Source organism: Trichosurus vulpecula, chromosome 1 (genome assembly GCF_011100635.1).
Source record: "Trichosurus vulpecula isolate mTriVul1 chromosome 1, mTriVul1.pri, whole genome shotgun sequence".
Classification (NCBI taxonomy): Eukaryota; Metazoa; Chordata; class Mammalia; order Diprotodontia; family Phalangeridae; genus Trichosurus; species Trichosurus vulpecula.
In genome coordinates, this window is record NC_050573.1 from 322,664,664 (window position 1) to 322,680,498 (window position 15,835).

At 35.4% G+C, this 15,835-nt stretch overlaps 1 pseudogene; it reads left to right on the forward strand.

Annotated features, from left to right (window-relative positions):
* LOC118837785 overlaps positions 1–15,500 on the forward strand; it is a 33,538-nt pseudogene extending 18,038 nt beyond the window's left edge.
* The last annotated feature ends 335 nt before the right edge of the window (positions 15,501–15,835 follow it).

Genomic DNA, 15,835 nt, shown 5'->3' on the forward strand with positions numbered 1-15,835 from the left:
CTGACAATTTCTAAATTATCTCTCCTGGGTCGGTTCTCCAGGTCAGTGGTTTTCCAATGATAAATTTCACATTTTCTTCCATTTGTTCATTCTTTTGCTTCTGCTTTATAATTCTTGATTTCTCATAAAGTCATTAACTTCCACTTGCTCCATTCTAATTTTTAAGGAATGCTTTTCTTCAGTGATATTTTGGACCTCCTTTTTCATTTGGCCAATTCTATTTTTAAGGCATTCTTCTCCTCATTGGCTTTTTGGACGTCTTTCGCCATTTGGGTTAGTGTCTTTTTCAAGCTGTTATTTTCTTCAGTATTTCTTTTGGGGAGGGGTCTCCTTTAGCAATCTGTTGACTTGTTTTTCATGATTTTCTTGCATCTCTCTCATTTCTTTTCCCAATGTTTTCTCTTCTTCTCTTACTTGATTTTCCAAATCCTCTTTGAGTTCTTCCATGACCTGAGAACAATTCATATTTTTCTTGGAGCCTTTTGATGTAGAATCTTTGACTTTGTTCTCTTCTTCTGGCTGTATGTTTTGATCTTTGTTACCAAAGTAAGTTTCTATAGTCAGAGGTTTTTTTTTAACATTGCCTGCTTATTTCTCCAGCCCATTGCTTGACTTTTGAGCTTCTTGTCACGGTATGACTCTGCTTCCAGAGTGGAGAGTGCTCTGTCCCAAGTTTCATGGGTTTTGCACTGCTGTTTTCCAAGCTACTTGTAGGCACCTGTAAATTTTCAGTTTTTCTGAGGTGGTATGATCTGAAGAGAGATGTTTACTCCTTTCCTGGCCTGTGCTCTGGTCAATGAGTGGTTTGGAACTTCTAGGAGGACTCCCTCTCCACAGGCACAAGATCTACTACACCAGTGCCCCTGCTCTTCTCAAAACCACCACTCAGGACTGCAACTCAGATCCAAGCAGGGCAAAGCAAGTGAATCCTGCATTAGTGCCAGTCAGGAGAACCCTACACTCCTGCTCTGATCAGGGGTTTAATTCCAACTTTCTGTGGGCCCGGAGCTCCAGAAGCAGCCTTTGCTGCTTCTGCTGCTGCTGCCACTGTTCCTGCTTCAGCCACCTCTGCTATCCTGGGACTGGAGCCAGACCATTCCCTTCTCTCACCCAGGTCCAACAGAGTTTTCCAACTGATCTGATAAGTTTCTTTGGAGTTTGTGAGTTGAGAAGTCTGGAAAAGGCCACAGCTCAGCGATTCAGTGCCCTGATGCCCACTCCACCTGGTCTGCTCCAGCCTGGTCTGTGCAGGTACAGCCCACGCTGGGCCATGCTCTGCTCCCAGCATGATGTGATAGACTCTTCCCAGTGACCATCCAGGCCATCTTGGGCTAGTGACTTGTTTCACACCATCATTTTGTGGGTTCTATTGCTCTAGAATTTGTTTAGAGTCCTTTTTATAGGTGTTTGGAGGGATTTGGGGGAGAGCTCAAGCAAGTCCCTGCTTTTAGTCTGCCATATTTGCAAAATACATTTTGATGTAAGTCCTGCTGTGAAAGGAAACACTGATTAAAAAAAACACGAAAAAAATAAAATAAAGAAAAAAAAATCTTCAATTTGCATTCAGGCTCTACCTGTTCTTTCTCTGGAAATAGAAAGCACCTTTCCTCACAATTCCTTCTGAATTGTCTTGCTCATCATACTGCTGAGAAAAGCTAAGTTATTCACAGTAGTTCATCAGACCTTATTGCTGTCACTATGTATAATGTTTTCTGGGTCTTCTCATTTCATTTTTCATCAGTTCATATAAGTTTTTTCCAGATTTTTCTCAGTGCATCCTGCTCATCATTTCTTAAATCCCAATAGTATTCCATCCCAATCACATGCAACAACTTGTTCAGCCATTTACCAGTTGAGGGATCTCCCCTCAATTTCTAATTCTTTGCCACTGATAAAAGAGCTGCTATAAATATTTTTGTACACATAGGTGCTTTTCTTTTCTGTTTTGTATCTCTTTGAGATACAGACCTCATAGTCATATTGCTTGGTCAAAGGGTATGCATGGTTTTATAGCCCTTTGAGTATAATTCCAATTATGGTTATTTTTTATATGATATTGAACTAACCTATCAATGGTACTTCAAGTGTACAGAGGACTTTTTCTTTTTTAAAGTAGTTTGAGCACCTTGACTTCATTTGTATAATTTTTTAAAGGAATCATCTCTTAGAGGAAGTCCAAGAGTGTGAATATTGCATATATGCGTATATACACACATACGCATAATACATGTAAGTATTATGTATGTATGTATACACATGTGTATGTTTATCTAGGTTTATATCTATATTTATCTTCCTATCTAAACTTTATATATTTTTTAAAAAATCCTTAAAATGTTATGAGGCTATTTAGTGAGTGATAAAAAAGAAACAAGTAAAATACTGCCAGTACTGTAATAGGATTCCTCTTCTTGTTACTTGCTATTTTTGCTCTCAAAGCAGTGGCCACTCTACCACCACAACTGTTTATAACATACTGCAGTGTTCCTGGAAGTTCTTATAAAAGAGATCAATAGAAAGTGTAAGAGCCAAATTCTTATTTGAAATGTACAGATGGAAACACTCAATTGGTTTAGGGGAAATTATGACTCTTAATGATGGGCACAGTGAATGTGTCCATACATCTACAAGCCATTAGAGACTTTCTGAAGTCAAATGTTACTTTTCCTGGATTATTATAAAATGAATTTGCCCTTGAAAATTAGCAATATCATTCACCAACTAAAGGAGTTTATGATATATTAAGAGTGAATTACAAATTCAGAAAAACATTAAACTCATTCTGTGTATAAATAATCATAATGTGTCAGTTTGGAATGAAAAGCTTAATTATAATTCAACTGACATATTTTTTGTTTGTTTAAAATAACAGATAAGTAGTTATGTTACATTGATGTCAATGTCTTCTTAACACTTGCCCCATTTTGGAAGTCACAGGTATAAGCAATATACTATTACCCAATCTGATCCCCCCCCAAAAAAGAAAAATTGTGAGAGGAATCGGTAAAAGTGAATTCCTTCTAATCACTTTTTGCTTAGGAGGGTTTCTTCAGAACATTTGAGCTGAGAGATAATTAGGCAATACTGCCTTCACAGAGGCAGGACTCAGCACAGTTCCAAGAAGGATGACCCAGATGAAACACATATGTGCTAAAGATATAATTGTCAATTAATGTCATATTAAAAAGGAAATTTTGATTATTTTTAAGATTAAAGAAAGAATATGTTAATGGTGTTCATTAGTTTCCTTCATTGCCTAAGTATCAAACTCATCTGTGATAACTAAGATAGCCAATTATTATGGGTTCAGAAAGGATGGAGAAATCTGAAGATGTCCTTTGGGCTCTCTCATCCCCTGATTTAGCCGCTGAAGGAGGCATTAGGTAGCCATTCACAGAGCCAAATCTGTACTAAAGCTTCCAAATTACAGGTGAAATAAGACACATTCAAAATCTACCTTTTTATTGTTTCTTTGGATTCCTGTAATTAGAAGAGGGAAGTGGGAAGTTACTGAACTGAAACATGGATATGCCAACATAAGACAATATCCCTTAAAACCTCCCTGTATTTATGACTCTGGCAGTGAAGCTTCTTGTGTGCTCATGGTTTTCCAGATAAGCCTTGGGAGTCCCTTAACTAATTCCTAAAAGGACATTTCTTAGAGGGTATCCTACGGACCTGCTAAGGTTTAACATGTCCATTAACACTTTACAGGTCAAAACCGTGTATATATGTCAATCCAAGAAAGCTGAGTGGTTAAGTAACCTCTGCTCCAGTCCTTATATCATCTCATAACACCCAACCCTCTCCACTTTATCTAAATATATTTAATTATGTTATTGAAGTAACAATCAACTTTTCACATATTAAAGAATGTAGTATGTGCAAAGCACTGGATTATATTCTTAATTTTTCACTGCCAATAGCACAAGCATAAAATATTTTGTAGGGTTTTTTCTTGTTATTTTTGATACTTAAAAAAAGTTTAGTCCTCTGGAATAAGATTTTATTGGCCATTTCCTCACATGTCTCAGCTAACTATAGTTCCCTAAAATATCATCGAATAATATAGTGCTTTCCAAGAACCTGGTTACTTAATGTAGATTCCTATGCAGATCAAGTATAGTTTGAAGTGTGAATTTTGAAAGCTAGACTTTATCCATTGTAGAAATAATAAATTCAGCCAAATAAATGGAATAGTGCTGATCTTTATTGTAACAGAGTTCATGTTTGAAACCAAGCTCAAAATAATACTCTATTCCCATATAGAAACAATATTAAAATGATGTCTAGAATTGAAATGATAATTTGTAAAGATATGAATAGGAAATTAAATCCATTCAATCAGTGAATATGTTTTGATAACCTATTATATAAAAAGAAATGGACTGAAGTCATTACTATAGGTCAGAAATAAGAGAAATATAATCTCTTCTTCAAGAAGCATTCAATCTAGTAGATGAATTAAGCAACGGAGATATGTAAATTTCAACAGAGAACAGCCTAAAACAAGTATCATAATGTTATCTAGGACTTTAAAGGAGAGATAGAGAACCTCTAGATTTAGGGCGTAAAAAGAAGTGGCATATAATATGGGTCTTGATAGATAAGATTTTAATAAGTGACTCTTCCAAGGAAAAGATTTTGGTATATATAAATGCACTGAGATCAAAAGAGAGGTACATGCCATATTCAGGTATCTGATATAACTCAAGTTGTGATATTACTTGGCTGTGGTGGTGCTAATGAAATGGAAGAAATATCAGCTGGGAATCCTGTTAGATTTCAAAAGATCCAAAAGGGCTAATCAATCATTTTTATGATTAAAAACAACTCAGCAGATCTTTTTTTCTTTTTTTGGAAGTGGGGGTGAGGGATCACATCCTCCATTGATGTATTAGAGTAATAGGCATTCTGAAATCAAATCATCAAATAGAAATTCACTGACATTAATTTTAAGTAACAGTTGACCGCCTCTAGAGTTGCTCATTTTAAAATATAAATAGTTGAAATAAACACGGACAGGCTAAGTTTCAGAAACAAATTATACCCAAGATTTAAGTTGTTGAACTAAGTAACATCTATCAAATGCCAACTGAGAAATGGATTCCATTTTAGAAGACTTCAGTGGCAAGCTGTTTTCTCAGTAGGATTGTGCTTTATTAAAGTTTTAAATGAATTGCTTTATGATTAGGTAAAAATGTCCAATGATTCTTTGGTGTTGAAGTAAATCATCATGCAATTTTAAGTGCAAAACTTTTCTAGTTAAAAAAGTGCTCATCTTACCTTTGGCAACACCTGGAAATGATATCGGCTGAAAACCATGTCTTCAAAGCAAAATTTATTTTTCTGAATTATCTTCTATGTTGGTTTTGGAACGTGGAGTGTGATGTTGCCATTCCATGAATTTCTGAGAAAATTTTAAATTTAATTCTTTATTCAAGACATACAGTTATATTTGCTGTATTTAATTTCATGGTTATTTTATTGATTAAAACCTTGCTATTTGTACTATTTTTAAGCTGTGACTTTAAAAAGTCTGTTATTGGAACTACCTTATGGAACTGACTCCCTCTAGAAGAGTATGACTTTGACTACTGCTTGAGAGGAGTTGAATTTAATGTTTAAGTGAACATAATATTTATTTCTCAGAAGAAGTATACATTATGAATAAAGGATTTTTTGTGTATGTATGTTTTTCTAATTCTTACACTCATTTTTACAGTATAATGAAGAATAGGGATGAGAGACAGGAAATAAATATTCCATTACTTTCTATAACCTCAATGAATCACAATTCCTTTAAAATTATACGTGTTACAAATTGCTGAACATTTTTTCCCATATTTTCCTGCAAGGGTGCAAAGGAAACATGAAAGTTCTTGAGAGGACAAGAAAAAAAATGTCAATATTAGGTTTTATCAAATATAAGATAATGCTTTTTGGTTTTTGTTCTATGCTCCCTATATTATTATTATTATCACCCTAATCATGTTTAGATTGGATGTCTATTGCCATAACCATAAGGAAATAATTCATATAAAATGGCACTTCTTCATCTAATCTTCCAATAAGTGTGGATGAGGCATGTGTTTTGGAGAGCGCCTGGATTAATCAATAATAGCTTAATTGCTAACGAATGCATCCAAATAATTATAAGTTTTTTTTAAACAATATATCTCATTACTCAGACTGCCTTTCTTGTCTTGTATGGAGATCTCTCATAACATTTCATAATTTATTTTTATTGTGTAGCTTGTAGTACAGAGAAGCCAGTGGAACATATAAGAATTATTTAAATAATGACATTTCTTACATTAGTGAATTAGTTTTCTCCAAAGCAATTAAAGACTTGTCCTTTACACTACTCAGTTTTTTACATTTCTTTCAATATCTTCATTATTGCTTAATAGCCAATGGTAACCATAGTTTAGGCCAGTAGGACATGACTCATTAACCCTTGAAAAGTGCTGGTTAGACATTTCAGGCATACGCATGGATTTATTTATGTTTTTCTTTATTTCATTTATTTAATATATTTAGTTTTTAGTACTGATTTTAACAAGAGTTTGAATTACGAATTTTCTCCACATTTCTACCCTCCCACCCACTCCAAGATCCCATATATTCTGGTTGCCCCATTGTGCAGTCAACCCTCCCTTCTGTCACCCAAGTCCCCTCCCACCCCCTTTTCCATTCCTTTCTAGTAGGAAAAGATAAATTCCTTTGCCCCATTGCCTGTGAAACTTACTTCCTAGTTGCATGTAAAAACTTTTTGTTGTTTTTTGAACATATGATTTTAAGACTTTGAGTTCCAAATTCTCTCCCCGCTTCTCTCCCCACCCACCCTCCCTAAGAAGGCAAGTAATTCAACATAGGCCACATATGTATCATTATGTAAAACCCTTCCACAATACTCATGGTGTGAAGAACTAACTATATTTTGCTCCTTCCTAACCTATTCCCCTTTATTGAATTCTCTCCCTTGACCCTGGCCCTTTTCAAATGTGTTTGTTTTTGATTACCTCCTCCGCCTATCTGCCCTCCCTTCTCTTGTCCTCCCTTTTTTATCTTCTTTCTCCTTCTTTCCTGTGTGGTAAAAAATCCAATTGCGTCTGCATGTTATTCCCTCCTCAGGTCGAATCTGATGAGAACAAGGTTAACTCATTCCCCCTCACCTGCCCCCTCTTCCCTTCCTACAGAATTGCTTTTTCTTGGCACTTTTAGGTGAGATAATGTACCCCATTCTATCTCTACCTTTTACCCTCTCTCAATATATTCCTCTCTCATCCCTTAATTTGATTTTACTTTTTTAGATATTATCCCTTCATATTCAACTCACCCTGTGCCCTCTGTCTCTCTCTCCTACATAATATATATGTGTGTATATATATATATATATATATATATATATATATATATATATATATGTGCGTGTGTGTGTGTGTGTGTGTATGTGTATATATCTAGTTACACATATACATACACTTATACATACATACACTCACATATATTTGTATACACACACATTTATATATACATATACATATACATATACATATATACATATATATATATATATATATATATATATATATATATATATATATATATATATATATATATATATATATATATATACACACACACACACACATATGTGTAAATTATCTTCAGCTACCCTAGTACTGAGGTCTCGTGAATCATACACATCGTCTTTCCATGTAGGAATGTAAACAAAACAGTTGAATTTTAGTAAGTCCCTTGTGATTTCTCTTTCTTGTTTAGCTTTTCATGCTACTATTGATTCTTGTGTTTGGAAGTCAAATTTTCTATTCAGCTCTGGTATTTTCACTGACAAAACTTGAAAGAACTCTATTTTATTGAAAATCTATATTTTACCTTGGAGCACGATACTCAGTTTTGCTGGATAGGTGATTATTTGTTTTAATCATAGCTCCATTGACCTCCAGAATATCATATTCCAAGCCCTTTTATCCCTTAACGTGAACGCTGCTAGATCTTGTATTATTCTGACTATGTTTCCGCAACTCTCAAATTGTTTCTTTCTGGCTGCTTGCAGTATTTTCTCCTTGCTAAGGGAGCTCTGGAATTTGGCGACAACATTACTAGCAGTTTTTTTTTTGGGATGTTTTTGAGGAGGCAATTGGTGGATTATTTCAATTTCTATTTTACCCTCTGGCTCTAGAATATCAAGGTAGTTCTCCTTGATAATTTCTTGAAAGATGATATCTAGGCTCTTTTTTGATCATATTTTTTGACTAGTAATTTTTAAATTATCTCTCCTGGATCCACTTTCCACGTCAGTGGTTTTTCCAATGAGATATTTCACATTGTCTTCCATTTTTTCATTCCTTTGGTTCTGTTTTATAATATCTTCATTTCTCATAATGTCACTAGCTTCCATTTTCTCCAGTCTAATTTTTAAGGTAGTATTTTCTTCAGTGGTCTTTTGGACCTGCTTTTCCATTTGCCTAATTCTGCCTTTCAAGGCATTCTCCTCCTCATTGGCTTTTTGGAACTCTTTTGCCATTTTAGTTTGTCTTCTTTTAAAGGTGTTGTTTCCTCCAGTATTTTTTTTCAGTATTTTTCGGGTCTCTTTTAGCAAGTCATTGACTTGTTTTTCATGGTTTTCTCGCATCATTCTCGTTTCTCTTCCCAATTTCTCCTCTACTTCTATAACTTGCTTTTCCAAATACTTTTTGAGCTCTTCCACTTCATGCTTTCTCTTGGAGGCTTTCGATGTAGGCTCTTTGACTTTGTTGACTTCTTCTGGCTCTATTTTTTAATCTTCTTTGTCACCAAAGAGAGATTCTAGAGTCTGAGTCTGAGTCTGCATCTGAATCAGTTTTCACTGCCTGGCCATGTTCCCAGCCAACTTCCTTGACCCTTGAGTTTTTCGTTGGGGTGTGACTGCTTGTAAAGGGTACTTTGTTCCAAGCTTCAGGGGATGTGCTGTTGTTTTCAGAGTTATTTCTATACAGCCAGCTCTGCCACACCAGCACTCCTCCTTCCCGAAGAACCACCAACCTAGACCTGAGTCAGATCTTAAACAGGCTCTGCACTCCCACTCTGATCTGCCACTTAATTCCTCCCACCAGGTGGCCCTGGGGCTGGAAGCAACTGCAGCTATATTTCTGTAGGTACACCACCCCCGCTGCCCAATGGGGTGGTAGCTGAACCGTGAACTCTTTACACTCTGTCCCCCCAGTTTTTACCACTAACCTTCTCTGTTGTCTTTGATTTTTGTGATTTGAGAAGTCTGGTAACTGCCGCAGCTCACTGATTCAGGGTGCTAGGGCCTGTTCTGCCTGGCTCCTGGTCTGGTTGGTCCTGCTGCTGCCCACGCTGGGCTCCACTCCCCTGTGCTCTGTATTATGAGGGCAGAATTTATAATTTCAAAAAGAATTATATATATATGTATATACATACATACATATATATATATATATATATATATATGTCTGAAAGGTTCGGAACCGCCAGATATAAGGAATTCTCAAAGTAGGAGGCAGAAGAATCAAAGCATATATTTAGGCTCCACAGTAACCAACCCACAAACCAGCATCCCCATTTTGATATTTTGATCAAAAGCTTCCAGGCCCAATAAGTCTGCCTCACAAGAGTAACCAGGAGGCCACAGAGAAGCATGATGGTATAAAGCAAAATCATATACATCCTTCCCCTCTATGGTAAAAAGATTACTCACTGGCCTCAAGTCCTTCTTCAGCACTCCTCAATCCACACGTAGTTCAGCTCTGCTACCGGCAGCTCCTACTTCAGCTTTGGCTGTAGCTGTAGCTGTCTCTGGCTCCAACAGAAGCTGTTTTGAACCATCCAGCTAGCAGCTTCTGTTGGGGTATAAGGTATGCCGGGGAAAGCACAGGTTCTTTCGACCTGCTTAAGCAAGGTGAAAGGGTTGACCAGGAAAGCACAGGTTCTTTTGATATGCTTAATCAAGGGAAGCAAGGTGAAGGGGCCGACAAGCTTACTTTAATCCAGCATTCAGTCAGTTCAGGGGAAAAAACCAGCACCCTGAACTTCAGAACATTCATTTAGTTCAGGGGAAAAAAGCCAAACTATTCAAGGGCCCTTGTTGACTAAGTGCTAAGGAGCCAATTTTTGGTTACTAACAGATGCTCCCAGCTCTGTGCACAATAGACCTCACCCAGCGACTATCCTGGCTGTCCTCTGGAGCCCTGCTTCCCTATGCTATTTTGTGGGTTCTGCAGTTCTAGAATTTGTTCAGATCCATTTTTATAGGTTTTTTAGGGACCTGGCAGGGAGCTCATGCAAGTCCCTGCTTGCCAGCCACCATCTTGGCTCTGCCCCCCAATTATAAGTTTTTAATTAATATAATCAAATATTTGTAGAAATGCCAATTATTTTGTGATAACCTCTTATATTCAAAAATTATGAAAAAAGATATCATGAAGATGTATAATATCATCAATAAAGATATTGCTAATTCAATATTCTTGCTTCTTGATTATCTATAGTCAGTTCCTTCTCCATTCTGTGTCCCAAACACTTATGCTTTATATGCCTTGACCTGAATCTAACCAATATTTTAGTAGCACAATCGTGAGTGTGTTGTGTAATTTGTAAATAAAACATCCAGCTCTTTCTCTTATGATACTTTGATTCAAATGATATTAAAGGGTTTCTTCAGTAGGCTCTCATATATTTATATAATCTCAAGGGAAATAGACACAAAAAAGAGAACTCTTAATCAAAGACAGTTTTCTTGATATCTTTATGATGTCTTATACATATCTCTAGAAGATAATCAATTAAAATCACCTGGTCTCCCTTGTGTTCAGCCTTGGTGCTTCATGTTCTGAAGAAGAATTCAAAGTCGAGTTCAACCTCAGCAAACATGCCAATTTAACCTGGATTGTTCAAATGACAGTTCCTTAATGATAGTGACTGTGGTTTTTTGATATATATTTGAATCTAAAGCCTCCATCAAGAGAAAGACCCATGTCTAATAACTATGAAATAGTCTCTTTTGTCTTTTAACAGGTAGAAACCAACACATTAAGGCTGAAACATATATATGATGCTTCTGTAGAGTAACTTACTCCTTTTATGATATAGATATACATATAGATATAGATATAAATGTAGATGTAGATATAGTTACAGATATATCTTAGAAATAGAATATCTATGATTTTAGTATTCTGAGAATAATTTAGACTTTTGCAGAACCCATGAGCTAAATCCCCATGGGACTTCACTTTTTTCTACATAGAAATTGTAAAATAAAAACTTCAAAAGTGTCAATGGATGGAAAGGATTTGAATGAAGAATTGTGGAAGACTTTTTTTTTTCTCAGAGACTTAAGAATTCTGTTTTTCTTCCATATTCATCCTGAAAAGTATTTGAAAACTTCCTTTTGTTATGTTTCACTTTATTTTTTTGGTTTTGCAGCAAAATCTGGAACTTGGAGTGGAATGAAATAACATTTTTATTTAATCTTGTTTTGCTTTAAGTAATCATATGTTTGTCCTGGGTAGAAAATTATAAAGTACAACCTAACCAATTCTTCTAACAGTGGATTAATAAAATAAAATTAGAAAAAGCCATAAAATAAAATGAAGATGTAAAATGAAAAAATCAAATATAGATTTTCAGAAATCTATATTTATATTGGTAATATAAGTGTATATTTTATTCCAGCCCCTTGTTTCAAGGATGAGTAAATATCAAGGTATACTATAGTTTTGGTACAAGTCTTTCCTCAGTGAAACACACATAAATCTTTTTTTTTCCATGAAGGAGCTCAAACTTCTGAAAATTTGTCATAAAGCTGGAATAATTGAGCAGGCACAGAAAACAGCTCATATATTGTGTTAGAAGTTCCCTGAAGACCCAGCAAGTGCTACTATGTACATAAATCTAAATACTGATACTTATTTTTTTCAGTTGAGAGAAAATCTAATTCAATATCACCAGCGTTGCTCATAGCTAATCTGAAATACACAATTTTTTTTTAATTTATGACTCATTTCAGTTCAGGAAAATCATTAAAGGAGTTAGGTAAATTCATTATTTTTCTTATTACAATGCCCTGGGGAATACGTAAGTAATTTGTTTTTAACCTATTTTTTCAAATTAAAAATCCTTTTTTTTCTAATAAATTATAAATTTTAAATCTTTGCATTGTGCTACTTGAATGGTTTTGTTTTCAAAAATGAAGCTTTCTTGGCTTCAGTTCTCTATAAAATGATAGTTTCTTGAGGCTCTATAGAGCAAGTAATGAGTTAAACTAGACTCCTGAACAGTAACAATGAGCAACCTCTAGGGCACCTGAGGCAAGGGTTCCTTTTAGCTCTGTTACAAGTTTAATGTCTATGGCAATAGTCTTAAGAAGTAAAATCTGTCTCCTTGGGATATCTGTGCCCTCTAGTTAGCTGTACCTTTACATTGATTTCAGTAATCATCTATTGAAAAATTCCAAAAAAAAACTTCATTTTTTTCCTACAGAATAGTCACAGTCTGGGAACAATGGGAAATACCGTGATATTCACCATTTGATAGATACCCACTATCAATTTAACTCAGCTGACTACTAAGCATTTTCCCACTAACCTCTAGGATAACCTTTAAACTTTTTGTAAGGGAGAAAGAAGGACTTGTTTAATAATATTTTGCTTTATCTGCCAAGATACTCTAATGCCGAAAATACCTTTTATTAAGTTTGAACTCATGGCTAGTGCTAGCTCACTTTGATGCTTACATAACCCATGGTAGCTAGCAGTTAAACAAAACAAAACAAAACACTTCATGTGTCTAGGATTTGATTTCATTGGTCTAGTTATTCTCTACATTAATGCATATTGCTACCTCTTTTGGTCATAGTCAAATTTTGACAACTAAAATGGCTGAAGCTGTCATCCCTCAATGAACCTGGTGATGAGCATATATATCTATATATGATCATCCATATCTATAACATCTATCTATCTATCTATCTGTCTGTCTATCTAATCTATCCATCTACCTATATCTATATCTATATAGAAGTCTCTCTCTCACTGTCTCTGTCTCTCTCTGTCTCTCTCTCTCTCTTTATGTATATGTATGTATATATATATATATATATATATCCATCTATATAAGTATCTATATATAGCTAAGCTTGTCAAAAAGCAGGAAATATGTGAACTATGGGCCAGCTCAGGTTTGAAGCATTTTCTTATTTGTTAGCATCTAACAGGGATATGATGGAAAAACTCAGAAGGAGAAAAAAATTCATTTTAATGAATGTGAACTGTAAGATGATGCTTCTTTCAAATTTGGACAGTTGTATTTGGGTAAAGAGAGAGAGAAAATTTGGGAGAAAACAACCCCTCAAAAAAGATACTGGAGGAAAAACAATCACAGTCCTTAGGAGGCCATATTTGCCTTTGTGCAGTTATTTTCTCTGAAGGCTGCTTTCTCTCAGACCCTCTCAGAACTGTCATTTGTATACAAGTAGCTAATTTTCATTCAACTATTATGAGGACTCCAAGGTTGATAGGTGGAAAACTGTGGTAACTACAAAAGTTTAGTAACTATAGGGCAATTGTTCCCTGCCTACTTCTATGTCTGGATTTTGATTTTTCACCCTAAGCTAAATATGAGTCACTTTACAAAAAGAGACCTTGCCTTGAAGCAGGAATGAGTTACTGAAGAATCAGAGATAGGGAAGGAAAGAAATAGTTGAAACTAAATAAAGTGAGAAAGAATTAAAATTATACACTTCCCCTTAAAGGGAGCTGAGTTTAACGAATTACAGCTGAGGGCAGGAACTTAGAACTGGGACTGCTTCTTGAGGCAGAAAGCTGATAAAACTGGGATGCCTTTTAGAAAAAAAAAGAAAGCTGGAAGAAAAGCTGAAATAGAAAAGTTGATGTGCTGTTCATTCGTGTTCAACCCTTTGTGACCCCATTTTTTGCTTGTTTTTTTGACATAGATACTGGAGTGACTCCCAGTCTTGCTGAGGCTCCAAGCCCTGGCCCTCCCCAGTCCCTGTCCCCTGCCAAAATCCCTCTTACCTCATCTGCACTCCCAGCCTATGAGCCTAGCCCAGCAGAATGAGTCTGCAGATCTTCTTTTTTGAGTCTGCAGATCTTAAATGATGAAAATGTTAGTGGTGATATAACTGCAGAAACTTGTGACTTCCTGTTTTCACTACCGGAGCTAACATAAAGATCATCAATTTTTTGTACATCTCAGAAAGAAAATGTGCCACCAAAAATATATCAAAAGATATGAAAGTGACTTTTCAACCTCCTTTGCGAGATCCACAGAGGAACAGAATTTTAAGCCCCAGCATGACAGGTAAACTTGAGAACGCTTTTACTCTGGATGAGTGTACAGATGATTTAAAAAATTCTGACCTTCTTGCATCAAGATATGAAAAAAAAATCAGCAGATTGATAGCAATACTATAAATGAATATCCTCAGAGACAAGAAACAATTCCTGCCCCTAATCCAAATGATCTGCTACCTGTGAAAAGCAGTGGTTCTTACAATATTGATTTGGATAGGCTGGAGGATTTTGATCCATTTGTAAACTTGTCCCAAATTCCAAGGTCTTTTTAAAATTTATTAAAGTCTCCTGTAGTAACTGACTGAAATTGTCTTAGAAGAAATTAAGTGTTACTCATTGGATGATATTTTTTTGCATTTATTTCTGAAGGCTTTAAAGAGTCCCCAGGAATAAAAACCTCTAGAAGCCCTGAAAAAATATCATAGAAACGTTGTGATAGTAAAACATCTGCTTCATCAACCGTGAAACGCACTAATGAAGTAAATACAGAATCAGTCTTAGAGGATGAGTCAAATGGCAGCATGATAACCCAGGATCCTATTATGAATGAACTGGTATTCAATAAGGAACAGGAGTTATTTTTGGATTCTGGACAGCCTGAAGAACCATTTTCTAAAACAGCACATGATATCCAGTCTGCCAGTAGCTTTTTGGTAGCTTGTAACTCTGACTTTGTCAGCAATGATGAAAAAAAAAAAAAACGATGATTGATTCTGAATTACCAAATCTTCACCGTGTAGAAGAGAAGCTTGTGCAAGTATTTGGGACTTTGAAAGACCAGCCTAAAAAACTAGAATTTGATTTTTATGATAGCATTGCTGCCAATCCACCACTAAGTAAACTAAGGAAGGGGGTTGTAATTAAACTTCTTTAAAAAAACCTTCGATATCCTAGGAGAACATCACTAAAAACTTGGGAAAGGAAAGCAAATGTCAGGATAAAGAATGTATGGACCCTCTTCCAAAAGAATCTTATACTTTAGATTGGGACAATCTTAATGATATAAACTTTAAACCACTTGGAAAAAAGTCTAAGCCTTCCAATTCTGATCACCAGAAATCTAGTAATGAAACCACTCAGCTTCAAGAGAATCACATAAGACAGAAGGACTGTTTTTATTGAGAGGAGCAGAATAGTGTGACTGTTTTTTTTTAATTTAATTTATTTATTTATTTTTAGTTTACCACACACAGTTCTACATAATTTTGAGTTCCAGATTTTCTCCCCTCCCTCCCCCCTTCCTCCCCAAGACGGCATGGAATCTCATCTAACTATCATGTATAACTTCACATTGAATTAATTTATACACTAGTCAAGTTGTGGAGAAGAATTATGACCAATGGAATGAATCATGAGAAAGAAGAAACAGAACCAAAAAAAAAAAACAACCCAAAAACAAAAACAAAAGAGAAGCAAAAAAGGCGAGCATGTAGTGTGCCTCAATCTGTATTCAAACTTCACAGTTCTTTCTCTGAATGAAGATAGCATTC